We start from the raw sequence: 21886 nt of genomic DNA, 5'->3' as shown, positions 1-21886 counted from the left end.
GCTGCTTCCCACTAGCTATCTATTTTACATTTGGTAGTATATATAAGTCCATGCCACTCTCTTGACACTATAGAATTTTAAGAGGTAAAGGATTGTGAAGTTCACTTAGTTCAACCTCCTTTGTATATTCAAAGTATTTTCAAATAATTTTCAGAAATTCAGCATACAACTAGTCTAGCTTCCAATAAGTTGGTTATTTGGAACTTGTATTGCAATCCCTGCTGGGAAAAAAAAGGAAATTGTTATATTCCCAAGATGGACTATAAATCCTTATAAAATGCAAGTGAAAATACACAATTACAGACTTAGTGGGGAGCTAGGTAGGATCTTAGGAATCATCTAATCCAATTGACTTCTACAGATAAGAACATTTATACTATACCTTCCTGATATAAAGAGCAGAAAAATACTAATATAGTATTAGGCAGTAAATACAGCTAAACATTTAATTGAATGAAGAGTAATTCTGGTTTCATTAACTGCTCCAATATAAAATAAAAATTTCTTAAAAAACTGGCATTCAGGGACAATAATCCTCTCATTTTGCAAGTAAAGATTCTTGGAATTTGAGAGAAAAATAAATAAGTAACGTTAAATGGTTAAAAAATAATTAATTAAAAAAATAAAAGTTTGTCTTTAAGACAGAAGAGAATGTAAATGGAAACTTTTGAAAAGACTATCTAAAGAGAATTTCTGGACATTTCTTAGGGATAATGCCTTGTTTTTCTTCCTTTTCTATCCTCTCTAGCAGCAGTGGTTACAACTCAGCTACTCTTTCTCTTTTCTTCCCACCTTTTCCCATTTTTCTGGCATTCACTGTGCAGGACCTGTATAGTTAACTGTTCCATGACACTATTTCAGGCCTCAACAACACTAACTACTGTCCACTCATTCCTGGCTGTTACAAACCGAATGTTTGTGTCCCCACCAAATTCATATATTGAAATGCAAACCTCCAATGTGATGCTATTAGGAGTGAGCTGTTGGGAGACAATTAGGTCATGAGGTCGAAGCCCTCATTAATGGGATTAGTGTTCTTATAAGCGAGACCCCACAGAGCTCTTTTGACCGTTCTGATATGTGAGGACATAGCACGAAGACAGCCATCTATAAACCAGGAAGTGGCCCCTCACCAGGTACAGAACCATCTTCCAGTGCCTTGATCCCAGACTTCCAGATTCCAGACTGTGAGAAATAAATGTTTGTTGCTTAAGCCATCAGATGTATGGTACTTTTTTTAAAAATAAATTTATTTAGTTAGTTATTTTTGGCTGCATTGGGTCTTCACTGCTGCGCGCAGGCTTTCTCTAGTTGCGGTGCACAGGCTTCTCGTTGCGGTGGCTTTTCTTGTTGCCACCGCACAGGCTCTAGGCATGCAGGCTTCAGTAGTTGTGGCACACGGGCTCAGTAGTTGTGGCTCCTGGGCTCTAGAGCACAGGCTCAGTAGTTGTGGCACACGGACTTAGTTGCTCCACAGCATGTGGGATCTTCCTGGGCCAGAGATAGAACCTGTGTCCCCTACATTGGCAGGTGGATTCCTAACCACTGTGCCACCAGGGAAGTCCCATATGGTACTTTCTGTTATAGCAGCCTGAGTGGACTAAGGCACTGGCCATTAATAATTCTCAGCTAACTACACAAGGCACAGTGAAGAGTAGGTTAAAAAAAAAAATGCTCAGCCTCTGGAATCTATCTAAACGGTCTTCCATTTGCACACTTCATTCTTGGCTTTCTTTCTTGTTCCTCACAGTCCCATGTTTAGCTTTTGCTCTTCTCCACCCAATTTGCTGGATTGACAGCAAGTCTGTGCTCACTCTCCCACCTTGTCTCTGTGCTTGTCTTTTTCTTCATATCTACACTCTGCCGGCAGAGGACCCACCAGCTCAAGTCCCCCTTTTAAGCATTCCACATGAGAGTGGATGGAAGATTTTGTTTGTTTCCTTAACAAAGGTGTATGACTTGTTAACCAAGATGTGGAGCAAAGGAATAAGAAAAGAGCATGTGAAGGAGGAGAACCTTTCTTGAAGTAAATGGGCAAGAGTTGGAAGAAAGTGGGAAGAGATGAAGAGACAAAAAGAAGATAACTGCACTTGTGAGAAGCTGACTAAAGTGGACATAACTCTTCTGGAAGAAGTGAAAAACCAAAGAAAAAGTACCCGAGTCCATGGCTCTCCTGAAGGAGAAAAAAGAAGAGACAGAGAAGAGATCATCCCAACACAAATTCCTCTAAGCTTGCCACAAAAGTGTGCTCTTGACCTGGGACAGATGGCAGTGATGGAATGGAGTATTGGGGATAGATGTGCAGGAAGAAGGGACAGAGAAACAGCGGGCATCCTGCTCTCTTCACTTGAAGAGAGCCTGTATATTATCTTTAAGTTGGATTGGAAGAGGTGGTGAATGTATCTGGTACAAGTGTGTATCAGGAAAAGGAAAGAAAAGCAGAATGGGTTCAAAAAACACCCTCTGCACCAAGTGCTTTCACCACACTATGGTTCACATATGAAGAAACTGAGTGTGTTAATATTAATGATTGGGCTAATTGTCACAACAAATTACTCAACACTGCCTTCTAGGAGCAGACACTTGGAAAGGACAATGCATGTATTGTACAATAAGAGACTTAGAACTATTGAGATAAAAGTAAATCAAACATGGTTCTGGGGCTCCCTGGTGGCGCAGTGGTTGAGAGTCCGCCTGCCGATGCAGGGGACACGGGTTCGTGCCCCGGTCCGGGAAGATCCCACATGCCGCGGAGCGGCTGGGCCCGTGAGCCATGCCCGCTGAGCCTGCGCGTCTGGAGCCTGTGCTCCGCAACGGGAGAGGCCACGGCAGTGAGAGGCCCGTGTACCGCAAAAAAAAAAAAAAACCCAAAAAACAAAACATGGTTCTGTTCACATATAATTGTCAAGTTACAGTTTGGATTATATTGTTGTGCTTACTCAGATTTACACATCGTGACTCATCAGCCTGCCCAGGATTGGCAATAATATATGGTGGTCAAAAATTTTAAGGACCTTGATTTCTTAATAACAGAAACTATTGCTGCATTTTTTTCCACTTTCTACTGTAACAACAGTCTCTAATAGTGACAGAGTGAGAGTTTTTTCCAACTACAAATATATTCCTCAAATAAAATTTTCCAAATCTGGCTCTTATGCAAATTGCTGGTCAAAGGGTAAATAACCTTTAGAAGGGTAATTTGGGAAATTGAGCCAGGAGTTTCAAAAGTGTTCATACAATTTGACCCAACAGATTCACTTCTAGGTTATTATTCTAAGTTTATTAACATTAAGAGGAAGATATTTATTACAACATTATTTACAAAGTTGAAAAAGCAAAACATCCGAGATGATGAATTGGTTAAGTTATAGCACATCGATGTAACGGAATACATTTAATAACATTGGGAAATGCTCATGATACAATAGTAGTGGTCAAAATAGGACAGAGCAGAACAAACTATAATCACTCTACCTAAATATGAAAGGAAATTTACCAAATGTTAGCAGTAGTTATCTCTAGATGATGGTATTATAATTTTTTACACTTCTTTTAGTTTTCAAAACTTTAACAACAAACATGCATTACTTTAAAAATCAGGGGGGAATTTTAAATGTTATTTTAAAGAAAGATCCTGCTTCAAAAGCAGTTTACAATGAAATAAAAATGAAAACAAAATTGTGTGTTTATCTATTTGAAGACAGCAACAAAAATCAGGAACTTATCCAACAAATATGTATGTATGGAGCCCTTCGTACATTATTAGTCCTGTATAACTCTGTGTATTGTGAGCCTACCATGTGTGAGATGTGAATATATGTGTGTGTGTATATATATATCATTATGTATATGTGTATATATATATCATTATATGTGTGTATATATCATTATATATATATAAAATGTTACAAATATAGTCATCCTTCTTTTATTTTTCTGATTAATCATTCAGGCAGGTATAAACTTGTATCTTCTTGAAGGTGCCCCTACTTCAGGGACGTATGCAGTCCCTGGGCTTTTGTAATTCTTTCATTGGGCTTCCACAGGCAAACGGTGACAGAATTGGCTTCTGGGCAGCCCCTGGTGTCACTGTTTCTCACTGCCCCTGTTTTGCCGCAGTAAACTTGGGCCCACCAGATGCAATGCTGGTCCAGTACTGCTGAGACCCTTGCAGCCTGCGTGGTTCTTTCGCGGAGGACAGAGGAGCCCGCTCTCCGTCTCCAAGACTGCGCTTGGCAGGGCTCTGCCCTTCCTTCACTTCACAAACACAACCATCTCCCAAGAGTGTTGGCTCCATGCTGGCCTTGGTCAGCTCCAGACTCAAAGCCGCTCCTATCCGCATCCCAGGAATCAAACTACCGGCAGTGGCTCTCTTTCAGATTACTTTCTGATAGATTTTAAGTTTGTCTTACAGTATCTTTTCTGGATTATATACATTTTGAGTCATCCTTCTCATTCCTGTTCTTCCAACCTCTCAGCTTGCCTAAGAGTCGAGGTTCATTTGCGTAAGGACTATTTACATTGCTGAGAAGGTTCCCATGGCAGGCTGCCCAGATGCTTACGATCCAGATCCTCTGAGCACCAGGGTAGTTGCACAAGGCCCCTCTGTGTGCCTGGTTGTCGCCCTCCACTCCTACTCACACATACTATGGAGGAGTAGGAGTTTTGAAGAACTGAACGCTCCACCTTCCTTGTATGCTAAGGTCAAGAAATAGGCAGGTTACTTATAAGGTGGCATTTTTCAAACAAGAATGGACACCCAGAAACGGACAGTGGGACGGCCATTAGAGGCAGGACAAGATGTTGTAAAGAAGTAAGAATAGTCTAGGCTTCCCACTCAGCACAACAGTATGACAGCTAGGTGTCCTCTCTGAGAAAGAAAGGGGGACTCAGGTGAGGCAGGTCCCCAGTGCTGCCGGGAACAATGTGGTTGCTCCTTTCTCTGCAGGGCCGCACGGAGATCTAGGCAACATCACTTTGGATTTCATCCTACTTCCTTCACTAGCTTTCACCGCCCCCCCCCCCGCCCCCAGTCAGGCACCCAGTGTTCTCCTGATGTCTGAGTTTGGTTTGTTTCCTGAGAAGGAAGAATATGATCTGATCCAGATATACCTGAAGGTGTTCATGTTGCAGTGTGCTACTTTTCTAAAGATGTGCATTCCTGGAGATTGTTTGAGCAACAACTAAACACCTACTGAAGGACACACACACTGTACTATACTCAAGAGAATTTAAAAAATAAATAGATACGCCTCTGCCCTAATTCCTGGTCTAGGAAGGGGAATAGACATGTGAAAGAATAGTTGCTCCACATTGTAAGATGTTTAGTCACACAATGGAAAGGGTGATGATTCTGCCTTGTATGGGGCACAGGGGTGAAAATCATGAGGCTTACAAGAAAGTGACAATTGGACAGGTCTTGAAGGATGAATTTAATAGACTCAGGAGGCACGGGCACTCCCCAGCAAGTAGAGAGTCAGTGAAACAGCGTGAAGCCAGAGCAGTGAATTAGGGCAATAATTGTAAAATGAAACCTAACTGGTTCCGAACGACTTCAGAATGAAATGTGACGAGGGCAGAGGCAGAAGATGAGGTTGCAAAGAGCAAATTATGGAGCATCCTCATGTGATACTCTAAGCAGTTGTGGGTTTTATCCTGTTGGTATAGTCCCCATCTTCAGTGAGTGCAAGAATCAAACTGGTAGTGTTAGACATCAGAATAGTAGTTAAAATTAGGGAAGAGGGAGGTGATTGGAAAGGGAACAATCAGGACTTCTGAAGTGTTGGCAGGGCTCTCTTTCTTGTTTTAGGCTGTGCTTATATGGCTGTTCACTTTGTAAGAATTTATTGAACTGCGTATTTATGATTTCAGTACTTTTCTTAATGCATGTTACACTTCTCAATTGTAAAAAACCTTTCTTTTTAATCAAACTGGGTAATTTGTTCAAAACACAGATTCCAGGGCCTCACACTCAGACATTCTGAGTGTAGGCCTGGACTGGGACTCAGGAATCTGCATTTTTTAAATAATTACCTTGGAGGATCTAAAGCCAAGAGGGACCCCTAGACCACACTTTGAGAACATTGCTAGGGCTGTTGGGGAGTCACCCAAAAGGTTTAAGCAAGAAATTAAGAAGAACGATTTGCCTGTCTGAATGTGCTGGATTAGGGAGAGGAATAAGTTGAGGATGGCTTCCATCTTATACCCAATAGCGCTTGCAGGTCGTATATCCCATTCCCTCTTTGCTTTTGAAAGAGATGTGACAAACAAGGTGCTAATGTATTTTTTGAGATGTGTTTTCTTTTGGGGGTTTCTTAAATATGAAAAAATTTGACCCCAGTACAATAATTTCTAATAGTCAAATTTAAGGCATGGAACAAGCCCGTGGGGTAGATATTCTGGGGCAAGGAGCAACTTTCTAGAATTTTTTAAATGAGTGCATGCTTAGCCTATGAGTAATAGTTGTTCAGCTACTGACCCACCATTGTTATGTCATGTACTTAAGGATAAGTGATTTACATGGATGCAGCTAAATTCTTTTTCTAGTGCCCCTTTATAATCAGAGGGGTATTTTTGTGACATAAAGCAGCCAACATGGTATTCTTCCAAACCATAATCCCTATGGGAAAAAAAATAGACAAATTTTGTTTTTCCTTTGGTGTTCACAGAGTTGGAGAAAGAAAGGGGAAACTTTACTTGGCCTTAAACAGAGAATGGGAAAGTCCAAAAATATGACACAAAATGTGCGAGGATTTTTCTCCTCATGACTGAAATACTGAGGAAATGCCGCAAGGTTTTTTAATTGCCAATATTATTACTTTGTAACCAGAGTCTGTCAGTCCATTCATTAGATCAGCAAAAATGTTTAAGTCTGACAACTCAAAATGTTGGCTAGGATTAAGAGCATAAGGACTCATATACGTATAAATTGATGTAATCACTTTGGAGAGCAATTTGGCAATATTTAATCAAGTTCAAGGTGTGCATACTCTTTGACCCAGAAATTGCACTCCCAGGTATATTCTCAGAGAAACTCTCTTACCTATGCCCAAGAATATTCACAGCATCACTGGTTGCAGTACTTAAAACTGGGAAACAACCTGTTGATATATTATATCAATAGGAGAATTTATGAGTAAATTGTGATATATTCATACAGTGGATATAGCTGTGAAAATAAATGAAATAGATCTACATATCTTCTATGGGAGAATCTCACAAATATGATGTTGGATAAAAGAGCAAGTGGCAGATAAATGTGTACAATATGATGATATTTATATCCAGGTTAAAAATTGTAAATACTATTGTTGTGTGGGAAATTACCTTGCTGCTACGGAAGCCTGTTAAGTATAACAACAGGCAAGCTATCCAAGAGATCACAGAACAGAAGGGCTTACAGACCAAAATGAGGTGCTTAAATCTCATGGTTTATTAAATCAATTGAAAACACACAGCAAGAAGCAAGGTGAAAGAGCTGGGGTAGTTTAAGATGACACTACCTGAATCCTCAGCCCTGTCCCTATCTTCCTCGATAAGTGTACGCCAACAAGGACCAGAGTTGATATTTGAGCAAAGCGACCCAACACATAGAAGGTGCCTAGTGTCAAAATGCACACTTGCTCTGCAGGTTTGGGAGCAAGTGCATCTGGCTGATAGCTGTATTGTAATTAGCCTGATGGGCAGTTATGGATTTTATTTTGCATTTGTTGTGCAGAGAACGTGATGAACCAATGGTCAGCCGAACTAAGGCCTCGTAAACAGTGAATGCCTCGTGTGCCTCCTGTATCTTCAGTGTGTCATGAGTATTTGATGATTCATGGCCTCATATATGTTTAGTGTATCATGACTATTAGGTATTTCTTGGCCTTTCCATTCATTTCTAATTATGTTCCTTATAGTTCATTATTCAAATGCTCTACTTACTTTATCTATGTCTAACATGTCTCAGAAGTTACTGACTTATCTTACGTATTTTGCAAAATTTGCCTGTCTCATAAGCTATTTGCTTTAATTCTGGTTTCACTTTTCTCCCTATGTATTCATTTCTCTTATTTTTTAAAGCAGAATTGAATATTCTTTGTTAATTGAAATATAGTTAACATAATATCATGGTAGTTTCAGGTGTACTACATAGTGATTTGACATTTGCATACATTACAAAATGATCACCTTGGTAAGTCTAGTAACCATCTGTCTTCATATGAAGTTATTACAGTATTATTGACCATACTCCTTATGCTGTATATTACATCTCTGTTAATTATTTATTTTATAACCAGAATCTGTTACTGCTTAATCCCCTTCACCTATGTTGCCCATTCCCACCCCCTTCCCTTCTGGCAACAACCTGTTTGTTCTCTGTATCTATGAATCTGTTTTCATTTTGTTTTGTTTGTTTTTTAGATTACACGTAAAAGTGAGATCATATGGTATTTGTCTTTGTCTGACGCATTTCACTTAGCATGATACCCTCTAGATCCATCCATGTTGTCACAAATGATTTCATTTTTTATGACTAAGTAGTATTCCATTATATATATATACCACATCTTTATCTATTCAACTGTCAATGGATACTTAGGTTGCTTCCATATCTTGGCTGTTTTAAATAATGCTACTATGAACATTAGTGTGTATATTTCTTATAGAATTAGTATTTTTGTTTTCTTTGGGTAAATGCCCAGTGGAGTTGCTGGATTGTGTGGTAGTTCTATGTTTAATTTTTTGAGGCACCTCCTTAGTGTGTTCCACAGTGGCTGCACCAGTTAACAAGCCCACCAGCAGCACACAAGAGTTCCCTTTTCTCCACATCCTCATCAATACTTATTATTTGTTGCCTTTTTAATGATAGCCATTTTGACAGGTGTGAGGTAGTATCTCATTGTGGTTTTTTGCATTTCCCTCATCATTAGTGATGTTGAGCATCTTTTCATGTGACTGTTGGCCATCTGTATGTCTTCTTTGGAAAAATGTCAACTCAGATTCTTTGCCCAGTCTGGTGCTTGTTTTTTCAATGTTGAGTTATATGAGCTATTTATTTTAGATAGTATCCCCTTACTGGATATATTGTTTGCAATTATCTTGTCCCATTCAATAGCTGCCTTTTTGTTTTGTTGGTGGTTTTCTTTGCTGTGCAAAAGCATTTTAATTTGATATGGTCCTATTTGTTTATTTTTGGTTTTGTTTCCCTTGCCTAAGGAGATCCAAAAAATATTGCTAAGACTGATGTCAAAGAGCATACTGCCTATATTTTCTTCTGGGAGTTTTATGGTTTCAGGTCTTATATTTAAGTCTTTAATCCATTTTGAATTTATTGTTATATATGATGTGAGAAAGTAGTACATTTTCATCCTTTTGCAAGTAGCCGTCCAGTTTTCCCAGCACCATTTATCAAAAAGGCTGTCTTCCCCATTGTATATTCTTGCCTCCTTTGTCATAGATTAATTGACCATATAAGTGTGGGTTCATTTCTGGGCTCTCTATTCTGTTCCATTGATCTGTGTCTGTTTTTGTGCCAGTACCATACTGTTTTGATTAACATAGCTTTGTAGTATAGTTTTAGGATGCTTGATACCTCCAGTTTTGTTCTTCTTTCCCAAGATTGCTTTGGCTATTCTGGGTATTTTATGGTTCCAATACAAATTTTAGAATGATTTGTTCTAGCTCTGTGAAAAATGTCATGAGTATTTTCGTAGAGATTGCATTGAATCTGTAGATTGCCTTGGGTAGTATGGTCATTTTAACAATATTAATTCTTCTAATTCATAAGCATGGTATACCTTTCCATTTGTTTTTGTCTTCTTCAATTTCTTTCATCACTGTCTTATAGTTTTCAGAGGACAAGTCTTTCAGAATTGAATACTTGTAAATAATTCAGTAAACAGACATTGTAAATATATGTGTAACATGGTTAAAGTATAAATAAATGCTTGGAAAGAGTAATCCCCACGTTCAGCATTTGGCTCAAGATGGTGGAGAGGGAAAAAAAATGTATTCAGATGGAGTTCACAGGGCTTTAATTACATTAGTAATGTTTTATTTTTCAATATGGATGATAGATGTATGAGTATTTATTATATTATTCTTTAAATTTTTCACATCTGAACTTTTTCAAAATAAATTTAAGAAAATTTTGAAATCGTAAATATCTGGTGTCTTACATGTAATAGGCATTTAATACATATCATTTTGATTTTAATAAAGTTAAAGAATTTGACTGGACTAACTAAATTGATATGTCATCCTTCTATTGCTGGTACATACATATATTTTTCAACAAATATTTGCTGAGTACCTACTATTTACAAGGAAGGCATTGTACCAGTTGATATGGACGATGAAAAGTTGAGTGAAAGAAAATTCTTACTCTCAAGAGTTACTCTCAAGGTTGCAATTTAATCAGAGAGTTGAGACTACTGAAAAAATAAGAACAATACCAGAGCATAATATAAGTGCCTTTAGAGATGTACAGATTGTGGCTAGTCAGTCTAGGTGTGGCTAGTCAGTCTAGGATGAGATCAAAATGCCTTTGAGAAGTGGCATTCAATCTGGGCCTTGTAAGAAGTACATGTCAACAGGTGAAAACAGTGAGGAAAGCATTCCAGGAAAAGGAAATACAATGGACAGAGAAGTAAAGTGTAGGGCATGCTCACTCCGTGTCAAGGGTGGGTATGGGAGAGTGGCACAGAGGGTGTTAAGAAGTTAAGTCAGAAAGGGAGAGAGAGGCATGGACATATATACACTACCAAACGTAAGGTAGATAGCTAGTGGGAAGCAGCCGCATAGCACAGGGAGATCAGCTTGGTGCTTTGTGACCGCCTGGAGGGGTGGGATAGGGAGGGTGGGAGGGAGGGAGACGCAAGAGGGAAGAGTTATGGGAACATATGTATATGTATAACTGAGTCACTTTGTTATAAAGCAGAAACTAACACACCATTGTAAAGCAATTATACTCCAATAAAGATGTAAAAAAAAAAAAAAAAAAGTTAAGTCCGGACATGAATCCTTCTATACAACATTAGCAGTGGTTACCTATGGTTGAGATTATGGGTAATTTCAATTTTTTTCTTTGTAATATTCTGTATAGTCAACACATTCTACAGTGACCATATATTACCATAAATTACAGTGACCACAAAATTGATTTTTGTTGAAATAGCTGGACAATTTGCGTATGGAGCTCTGACCATCTGGAAAGGCAGGGACAGATACTATATTTTGCTCTTTTTGAGATTTATCAGGATTGCCTGGCTAAAGCCCATTAACAGAGAACAGCAATGAGGCCCTGAAATAAAATTATCTTTAGGAATGGGCAGACTTAGGTGTCCTGTCATAAACATGAGAGCCTAGGCATTCTTGGAGGAAGCATAGCACATGGCTAAGCTGGAAGCTCCTTGGGACCCAGCCACCCTGGCCCAATGCTGTGCATTAGGGGAAAATGGTAACTATTGCTGAGTATGTGAAGGACTTGAAGAGAGCTGTAACTGCAGATCCACAGGTCAGGGCCCTACCATGGCTGGGCAGGGGCCAAAACCAGCAAAGGCATTTACACAGAATGGACTATGTACTAATGAAAGGGCCTAGATCTTTCCCTCTAGACCTGGCATTGGAAACACAACTCACACTTGTCCTTTGGACTAAACCCCTGAGGTCTTTAGACAGTTTGAGGAGAGTCTATATTAGACTTTCTGCTGATAGGGCAAGTAAAGTTCTAAGAAATTTATTATAAAAATAAAAATATGACTATAGCAATAAAATGGCTTTGTGAGTTAGGCCAGAAATATTGGTCTATGTTATGCAAATATTCTGCATTAAATATGTGTTAATTTATAATCAGATAGATGTTACTTTTATGAGTCCCATTCTAAACACAAAATTAACTTAAAAATACAGATGAACTTTGATCCATAATCAATATAAATGTGGCAAAAGTATTAATATAAAGATTTCCATAGTTTAATCTCTTAAAATGACTTGATATTGTAACTGGTCTCTGACAGTGTCTAAATAAGGTTTGTTACCTTGACGAAAAGGACTTTGCTGTACTGTCAACATAGATAGCCTGGTTCAAAATTCAACATGATCATATCAAAGTTGGTGGTTCTACACAGCCAGAGGAGGGAAGTTAAATCGTGTATAATCTGCTTCATCTGGCTGGACATGTAAGCATCTTGGAAGACACTGTTTCTTCCTCATCTAGAACTCTGCAACACTCATCCAACACCTTTGAAAGAATTTTAGTTAGTCAAACCCTAAAAATTGTTGAGATTTTTGTAGCTGAGGCTCATGCTTGGCTTCTTGAAATATGAAACAAATAAAATCTGCAAAGTAGTATTATAATTTCTTAACACGGAGATTTTCATTGAGAGCAGTGTTAAAGGTGAATGAATCCTTTCACCAGTGTACATTAGGGAAACATGGTACACTCTTCTTATTTAACTTCCACTAGGTAGAGAGCTCCTAGGAGGCAGGGGCTGTGTCTTAATGGTTTTTAAACCTTCAGTATTTGACCTGGAATAGAGCCTATAGCAGCTGCCCAATATATATATGGTGAATTACTGGTTTTTTGAGGAAGGATAGTTGGCAGGGTTAGGCGCAGCTGCAAGTGATGCTCTGTATCATTCTGGACCGAAAACATACCTTTTACTATTTGGATATATCGTAGGATTACTTCTGTGTTCTAAAGTTCTCGAGAGTTTGGATAATTGAACTTGATAAAAGGACTACGATTGTGCTTTGTTGTCATATAACTTGTGGAGTCAGTGCTTTAGCAAAGACTTTTTAACGTTGCACAGAAGAGAAGTGAACTTCAGGCCGAGGGTGGAGGCAGCCCTGTCTCCTGAGGGACTAGAACCAAGAGCCAGGAAGCCTGCAGGAAGCGGGGAAGCACGCTCTCTTTCTCCTCTCTGCTTTTCTCTCTGTAGATTTCTTTCCTCTTTTTCTGCAGGTGTTTTTACTTCCTCAGGGCACATAGCCCCAAGCACTGCTGATCCACAGCTCCCCATCTCTCATCTTTTCTGTTGGAGAAACCAGGACAGACTGAAATGAGCATTTTTGTCTCAATTTCAGACTCCAGTGAGAAAGACTGATCTGCCCAGCTCAGGCCAGGGGGATAGTCTTCACTCAATAATTTGTGTGATAACAGAGACTGAGGTTACAGGCATTACAGAACTGATTTGATATTTTCTAAGGAAAAATGTGTATCGTATATATCGCTAGTTAAAATCACGTTACACTGTTGGGCTCTAAATTCTCAGAAGCCTGGGAGGTTTCCTTCCTTGAAGGGTGAAAAAGTAGTGAACAGATGGGCCTCCCACCATCAGGCCCATCTCCCTGGGGGCCTAGAACACATCTTTGGACCTCTGCTTTCAGAGGAGACTGACCAACCATGCCCAGGATGTCACAGCTGACAGTCAGCTGGCCCCAGTGCCTCCTCCAGTCCATTCCCGATGGCTAAGTGTGAAGAGTAAACAATCTGCAGAAATTCGGTGGTGTCAAAGGAGCTAGCCCAAAGTCATGCCGTGATGCTCTGATTTTAATGACGCCCAGGAACAGCCCCAGAGGCGAGTGTGCAGCTGCCAGGGGAGCAGCTGGTGGGCTTCCCGCTGGGCTACGGGAGGCTGGGCCCTTTGGTGGGGGGGGCGGGGAGGGGTGGAGAGGAAGAGCGTGGCAGGGGCGCGCGGAGGCGGCCCTCCGCGCCGCAGTCTGTTTCGCTCGGCTTGTTAGGTTGGCACGCGGATTGAAAAATGTACGTCTAAATCTATTTCTGGCTTTTAAATGTGTGAAGGAAACACATAACTTTATTATTTTATTTTTGTCAAGTTAAAGACAGAGCCAGATGCCCCTAAAGCGTATGCATTCTGTAAGGAGTTTCTATTCTTTGGTGGAGCATCTTTGGAAGCAAAAAATCAAAGACAAATAGGTCATCTCCTCTAAGTTTTCTGGAGGAATATTGGCAATAAAAAGAATAGAGTCAGCACTGGTAACTAATGGAGATGAAGGAAATAAAACCAGGGAAGATGTTGAAATTTTTTTTAAAAGAACTTGTAAAGGAAAAACAATGAAGTAAGTATTGATGTAATATGAATATGTTATTATTTGCTAAAATGCCAAAAATACTGCAGATATAAATAACCTTTTAAAATTTAGTGAGAAACATATGAACAGTTGCAGAAAATTCCCTCGCTGGAGGAGTTTGGAAATCTTCAAAGCTTAATATCCTTTTGTGAATGGTCAGAGTGATTAGGAATGAAAGAAATCTGGAAAAATAAAAGCACATTAGCAATACAACAGATATATTCCTGGGAGGGGTTGTTATGATAAATTTAACTTCAACTGTAGTGCTTCACAGTCAAAGAAACTCTTATAAAACAAAATACTGTAGATGTGTGTTTATTTTGTTCAATAACAAATGAACTGTAACATCAGGGGAGCAGCTGGTGGGCCGCTCCCCAAAAATACTGTAGATATGTGTGTTTATTCAAAAGATATTTTTTGAGCATACGCTATGTTCCAGGCACTGTGCTAAGCATAGGGAATATACTGGTAAATAAGTTGGATGCTGTTGCTACACACATATCCCTGCCTAAGCTTTGAGTTGATCAGAGAAAATAGCATAATCACCAAATCAAATAGCTGCATGGGACCTAAGAGATCAGTTAGTCCAAACTTTTATTTTACACAGGAAACTGAGGCCTAAAATATTGTATAAATGAAACTGGCTGTGCTCTTGGCCTCTCTATTTTTGCTCTCAAAAAGAAGCATTTCTTGTCCTATAGGTCCTTTTCAAATCTCCAAATTGTATGCCATGTAACAAATGTAGACATTAATCTATTTCTATTACAGACTTTAAATATTCCTATGCTTTTCTGGAAATGAAACAGGAAATCAAATTGAAAAAAAAAACCCTAAAGTCCAATTTTCAATATCTAATCCAGTTTTTTCAGGAAGTGTTAGCCATGTGATTCTATTGCCATCAAAAACAGTCATGTCGTGTGATACTGACCATCTGTTTAGGAAATGGCAGATAGGCTTGGAAAATCCAGAGTAATAAGAACTCAAAACCATCATTGGTTAGAGAGGTTATCAGTCCAAGAAGATGCCACTTTGGTCAGATGTGGATGAAGCATTATTAGATGGGCCATCTGGATTTCACGCCTACCTGTGCTCTAGACTTGTTGTGATAACTGTGTGTCCCTTGGTTGTCTGACCTGCAGTTGTACTGCACTGTTAGCACAACGCTTGCCACCCACAAGGATGTTGTGACAATTGTTCAAGTAAATGCTATAAAGCAGTCTGAACAATTCAAAAGAAGGGTGCTGGGCTTCCCTGGTGGCGCAGTGGTTGAGAGTCCGCCTGCCGATGCAGGGGACACGGGTTCGTGCCCCAGTCTGGGAAGATCCCACATGCCGCAGAGCGGCTGGGCCCGTGAGCATGGCCGCTGAGCCTGCGCATCTGGAGCCTGTGCTCTGCAACGGGAGAGGCCACAACAGTGAGAGGCCCGCGTACCACAAAAAAAAAAAAAAAAAGAAAGAAACCATTCCTAATCCAAGGTCACAAAGATTTATTCCTATATTTTCTTCTAAGAGTTTTGTAATTTTAACGTTTACATTTAGGTTTGACTCATTTTGAGGTAATTAGTTTATATAATGCAAGGTCAGAATCCAACTTCATTCTTTTGTGTGCAGATATCTAGTTGTTCCCGTGAATTGTCTTGGTTAGCCTCCTTGTAGAAGATCAGTTGACCATAAATATGAGGGTTTGTTTTTGGATTCTCAGTTCTGTTCTGTTGATCTGAATGTCTATCCTTATGCCACTACCACCCTGTCTTGATTGCCATAACTTTGTAGTAAGGTTTGAAATGGGAAAGTGTGAGAAAATTTCTGCAAAAAATCCAGCTGAAATTTTGATATGTATTATATCGAATCTGTAGACCAATTTTGGAGTACCACTACTTTAACAATATTAAGTCTTCCAATCCATGAACCTGGGTGTCATTTCCATTTATTTAGATCTTCTTTAATTTCTTCCAGTGATGTTTTAAGAGTTTTCAGTGTGCAAATCTTTTATTTATTTTGCTCAATTTATTCCTATTTTTATTCTTTTTGATGTTACTGTAAGTGAAATTGTTTTCTTAGTTTTGCTTTCACCTTGTTCATTGCTAGCGTATAGAAATATACTGACATTTGTATATTGATCTTGTATCCTGCTACCTTAGACATTGTTTGTTAGTTCTAGCATTTTGTTAGTAAATTCCTTAGGATTTTCTATATACAAGAACATGTCATGTACAACTAGAGATAATTTAACTTTTTTCTTTCCAATTTAGATGCCTTCTATTTCTTTTTCTTGCCTAGTTTCCCTGTCTAGAGCCTCTAATACAGTATTGAACAGAAGTGGCAAGAATGGATATACTTGTCTGTTTCCTAATCTTAGGGGGAAAGCATCTGGTCTTTCACTATCATGTATGATTGAAGTTGTGGGCTTTCTGTAGATGACCTTTATCAGGTTCAGGAAGTTCCCTGTGTAGCTCTCTTTAAATGCCATTGATAGGCAGGGCTGAATTGTTCAAACTAATGAGATCTAAAAGTTCATTTGGGACTTTATGTCCTTTTCAATGTTGTAATAACATATGGAAACAATATGCCCACTAGAGCCAGATTATCTATTTTTTTTCTGGAAAAGGCTGCATGTTTCAGAAGGAACTTTTCTGTATTTCTCTTTTCCTATCCCCCAAGCATTCTTCCTTATCTCCCACCACATGAGAGCAAACAACTGATTGTGGCAGGTAAATATAATAGCTTCTCTCCATACTCTCCTTATGCTTGTAGGATGCAGTATATTTGTACACAAATTTCAATAGCACATATTCTATGGATGATATATAAAATAAGCTGCAGGAAGTCAGTAAAGGTGTCAACTCCAGAACACCATCTCAACAGACTTCTAAGAAGACAAGACATTATCAAATCCACCTTAAATTTTAGTTCTCAGGGGATCTGGCAAATTAGGACTTGCTCCGCATCCTGGAAAAAGAATTGCTGATTTGATGGTGATTGTGACAATGATAAAGATGATGATGATGCAGCCTCATCAGTTTACTGTATAAGAACTACCAGGTGCTAAGTGGTACCTTTAAGAGGTGGAAGTCAAAGAGCCAATGTAGGACTGGCCACCCAGGTAAAAACAATCCCAGCCAGGGAAGACACAGTATTGCAGAATTAATTGAATGGCTTCGGTTCTATTCTCTAACTTCTATTCTCAATTTTCCACCTTCCTATTGCAATTAGACTGCCATTTTCCCTAGTGGCCAGTATTCATCTCTCACTCTCAACTTTTAGCACTTTGCCTTTTGCTCTGTGTAGTGTCTAGGGACAATAAGTACTGCCCTTGGCTGCCCCATGAACCTCTCCCTTAAATGGCAGAATAGAAACACTGCATGTCTCTTGTGTCTGGAACTGACCCTGCACGCACCCCAGGTTTGACTTTGCTTAGCCTTGCATTATTTATGTACGACAATTATAATCTGAAAAGCAAGCCATAACATTAAAAAAAAATTTTTTTTAAGTCCACATCATGTGCTTTCAGAGCCAAGTAACAAATGTGCAGTACTCTAAGTCTTAATAGCAAGACCAATTCTGCTCTTTGAATAGAGAGCCAGCTCCGCTACCTCTGATAGAAGAGAGATTATTCTTTGCTTATTTCCATTCTTTTTTTTAGCATTCTCATGCGTTTTATTTATTTATTTATTATTTTATTGGATTATAGTTGATTTCTGATGTTGTGTTATGCGTATTTCCATTCTGACAACTGCCAACATTTTAGGCAAGAATTGTCAGGATAAAAAGAACTTTAAAAGAACAGAGAATCTTCCTTTGCTTTCAGATGAAACTACAACCCAATCACAGATTAAGTTAGAAGTTAGGTAATTGGGAATTATTTCTTCTGCATAAGGCTGACATCATTTATCCCTATCTAATAACTTCTGCTTGGTGGAAGGGAAGGAAGAAGGAATGATGGAAGAAAAAGGGGTTGGGCTACATGAAAACTCACAACAGTACTATACCTTTTTCAGGTCTCAATGAAGGAGTTTGGGTGTTTCTCATGAAGTGCCACTGATCCCTGTGAGAAATATGTTTGTAGTGCTCCACGCCTGCTCGGAGAGTCCTAGACGTGCTAAAAACTGATGGTAAGAACTAAGGAACCACCTAGAACAGCTGGCCAAGGGTGAAGAACTGATAGACAAGAGGAGATGAGATTTGATTTGTAGTTTGGGTCACACTAAACAGTGAGGCAAAACAGTGGAAAGGCAGGATTATTTTTGCTAAAGCCTTGATGAGTTATCACACTAAGTTGTGAGCAAAGTGGAGAACAAGCTCAGGTCTTAGGCTCTGACTTAGCTCTACGATGAGACATCATGTCCTCGGAGGCTTCTCATGTGACCTCACTAAGAATCCCAGGAGAGGGATTTTCCATTCAGCTACTTGATAATAAAATTTAAGTCCTGATTTTCAGGCAGTTAAAAGAAAGGACAAAGCTAATGTCCTCGTAAAAGCCTGAAAAACGGAAACAATTAAGGAAATGATCATGAAACTCTAAGAACCATTTCCAAGATTGAATCATAAAAAATGTAGACTAAAAACGTATTAGCGATAATCATGGTGATGAGGATAAAGAAGACTGTACTGCAAGCAGAGAAATCATTCAATTCCCACATGGCCGTCCTAAGAGAAAAGAGACTCTGGCCTAAAGGAAATATCAAAACTTTTTTTAAATGTATGATCCTGTTGTTTTTTTCAGAGAATTTGCATTTGGAGGTTTATTCTGAGTAAATTTCCCCAGAGAAACGTTATGCTCTCTTGCTCTGAGGATACAGAGGGTACAGATAGTGTCAGAACAAGAAATGAAAATGACACTCAGAAATTAAATAGGGGCCAAATGGAAATACTGTGCAGGTGAAATGTTTTTCAATCATTAGTGTATTTTCCCAATCTCTCTGATAGGGGTAATTTAGTTTGGGGTGAGAGTGGGGATAGGGTGGGTGGTGTGGAGCTGGGGGGAAATTGTGGTACCCTTAGAACCACAGGACTAGAAAGGGAAAGGAAGAGTATAAAAGCCACCTTTTGTTCCTCCATCTGATTACCCTAAACAATTTCCAAATAAATAATACCTTCTCAGGAAAAAAAAAAAAAGAAAAGATTACTGAGCCTCCAAATGGAGTCTAACTCCAGATGACACAAAGGCCTTGGGAAGACCCTAGCGTAGTGGACATTATTTAAAACTGAAGTGGAGTGGGTTACCTTAGGACTAGGAATTGAAATGTTCATAAATCCAATTATTCAAAGAGTCTAGAAACTATCTTTAGGAAAAAAGTCACAAAATGTATTTACAAGGCACAGGTAAGATGATTAAGGAGAAATTTGTCTGAGAAACAAGTCTCAGAGTTTAGAATTAGGGACTCAGCACATGGCTTCTGCATCTGTGAGAACCAAGGGGGCTGCAGGAGGGATCCAAATGTACAGTTTCCTTCCACCCAAAAGAGGAGGCACTGCAGTGAACATTTCCTCTGGTGTTTTGAGGTTGTGAGCAGATCTCCAAGATACGTATCTACATGTTATCTTACAGTTTATGAAGTCCCTTATTTGTATGTAAGAGTTTACTGTTCAGGTGCAACTTGAGACAGGATTTGATTTTAACACATTTAAGTTTTAACACATTTTACTATACACTGAATTATTGCACTGCATGATAATTAGACATAAATACTAACTTTGTATTTTTCTTCTTCTCATTTTGCCATTTCTTAAACATGCAAAACTAAGGTCAATGCTTATGTCCCTAATGCCAAGTACAATTTAACTATCGTACTTTTTGGTCCTAACTTTCTCATCACGTACCTGCTTATTTGATTCAGTATCTGCCCCTCAGTACCTGAGTGCATGCTCCTGGCCTGGTATTCCCTGTGCCTAAGTATTTTATCCCAGCATCCCTCTGCCCCATCTACCCACATTCCAGGATTTGGGCAAGTGCTTTCTGCTCCCATGCCTGCTCATTGTGTCTTGGGCAATGAAAGGCTTGAGGTGGCAGGAACTCTGGGCCATGACTTAAACTGCAGCCTTCAACAGAAGGGCGACAGCAATGTCTCTATGTTGTGGGTGAGGAAGAGAAGGACCAGGGATGGCAAAGTAGAGAGTAAAGAAGGGAAGGGATGGGGTGGGCCTAGAGAGAATAGGCTGGGGATTCCTGGATACCTTAGATTACTCTCTAAATTATAGTAAAGTGCCAGTGGCGCCCCAGCACCACGAGGCCAAAGCAAGCAAGAGGAGACCTCTTTGCGATGTGGTAGTTGATGCGATATGTCACTCAGGTCGCCTTCTAGGAATGAAGGCTTTATTTCTCCAAATGCCAGAAGTGCTGGTAGCCGACAGCCTTCAGCTATCTGCCTTCTTTAGAACTGCTTGGGCTGAAGAGAGCTGCCTCGCCCTCAGTCGCAGCCCCTTCTGTAGCACCCTTGTGTCCAATGACTGGTCAAAATCAAAGGCCATTCCCTTCACCCCCAACAAAGAACATCTCTGAAAGTCCACCTCAGCCTCACTATGGTGAGGAAGGGGGAATTAGTGTTTAGTGGACATAGAGTTGCACTTGGAGATAATGAAAAATTCTGGAGATGGATGGTGATGAAGATGGTTGCACAATAATGTGAGTGTACTTAATGCCACTAAACTGTACACCTGAAAATGGTTAAAATGATCAATTTTATGTTATGTGTATTTTACCACAATAAGAAATTCATAAATTAATTAAGCAAATACAGGGGTAGGATCAGATGTGCTTTCAGTTTCCCTCCAGTTCTAAAGGTCCATAATTACATTAAGTTACCCTTTGCAGCCAAATTTGGGTTAGTGTGATTTCAGGGGCCAGATTATACAGCAGTTCTCAATTTTGGCTGCATACTAGAATCACTTTGGGAGCTGTAAAAAAATGATGCTTCAGTACCCCCATACTGATTTATATGTAATTGTCTGGGGACCCAGGTTTTGGTATTTTTAAAAGCTCCCAGTGATTCCAATATGCAAAACACAGTTGAGATTTACTGGGCTAGAAGAACGCCAACCCACACCTTCCCCACCCACTTGCTATTACTGCTGAGGATTTGGCCACTTGCTTATCTTTCTAGACTCATCTTTCCAACTCACCCCCTCCTACACATACCCAAGGTACAGCTGAACCAAATGACTTGTCATGTATCCTCTCCCATCAAACCCTGTCTGACTTCTGTCCCTTTGCTCCTGTTTCCTCTGACAAGATTGCCCTCATCTGACTGATGTCAGCCCCGGTGGACCACTTCTTTGAGCCCTCAGCACCCCTCACTAGGCTGTGCCAGGTACCCTCCTCTAAACTCTGGAAGCACTTCATGTGTAGACCCTTATACTGCTGCCCTTATCACAGAGGTGGGAAATCCAACTCCCCAGTGCTGGGATCCAGTCTTTCTTCCTGAGTTCCCAGGTATGAAGAAAGACACTAAGGAAGTTATCAGTAGATATAGTTGAACAAGTAGGTTTCTTTAATTAGAGATAATTCATCCCACAATTGAATAGCATTTTTTGAAGTAAATGCATTAGGAAGAACTAGCATATAAGTGTAAATAAGACAGTTTTCATTTAACATTAATTGAGCCATTATTGTGTGTCTGGGATTGTGCTAATACTTAGAATTTCTTACTGCATCTCTGTGGCAACCATAGGAGGCAGGTACTATCATCTCCATGTTGTAAATGAGGAACCAATTTCAGGCAGGTTAAGAGCTTGCCCAGGATCCCAGCTAGTGTGTAGCAGAGCTGGGAGTTGCCGTTGGTATACAAGTGATGATTCTAGATCCTTCCTGA

The 21886-nt window shown here is 39.6% G+C and overlaps 1 long non-coding RNA gene across 1 annotated transcript in view; it reads left to right on the top strand.

The window, feature by feature from the left end:
* Positions 1-21886, top strand: part of LOC308622123 — a 58243-nt gene that overhangs the window by 3895 nt on the left and 32462 nt on the right. Inside the window, exon 2 of the long non-coding RNA XR_014016564.1 lies at positions 18077-18190. This is a non-coding gene — a long non-coding RNA (uncharacterized lncRNA). The remainder of the gene's footprint in view (positions 1-18076; positions 18191-21886) is intronic.

Source organism: Mesoplodon bidens (genome assembly GCF_964165515.1).
Source record: "Mesoplodon bidens genome assembly, chromosome: 8".
Taxonomy (NCBI): Eukaryota; Metazoa; Chordata; class Mammalia; order Artiodactyla; family Ziphiidae; genus Mesoplodon; species Mesoplodon bidens.
Note: the sequence above shows the minus strand (reverse complement) of the source record. Positions and strands in the feature narration are given on the sequence as shown.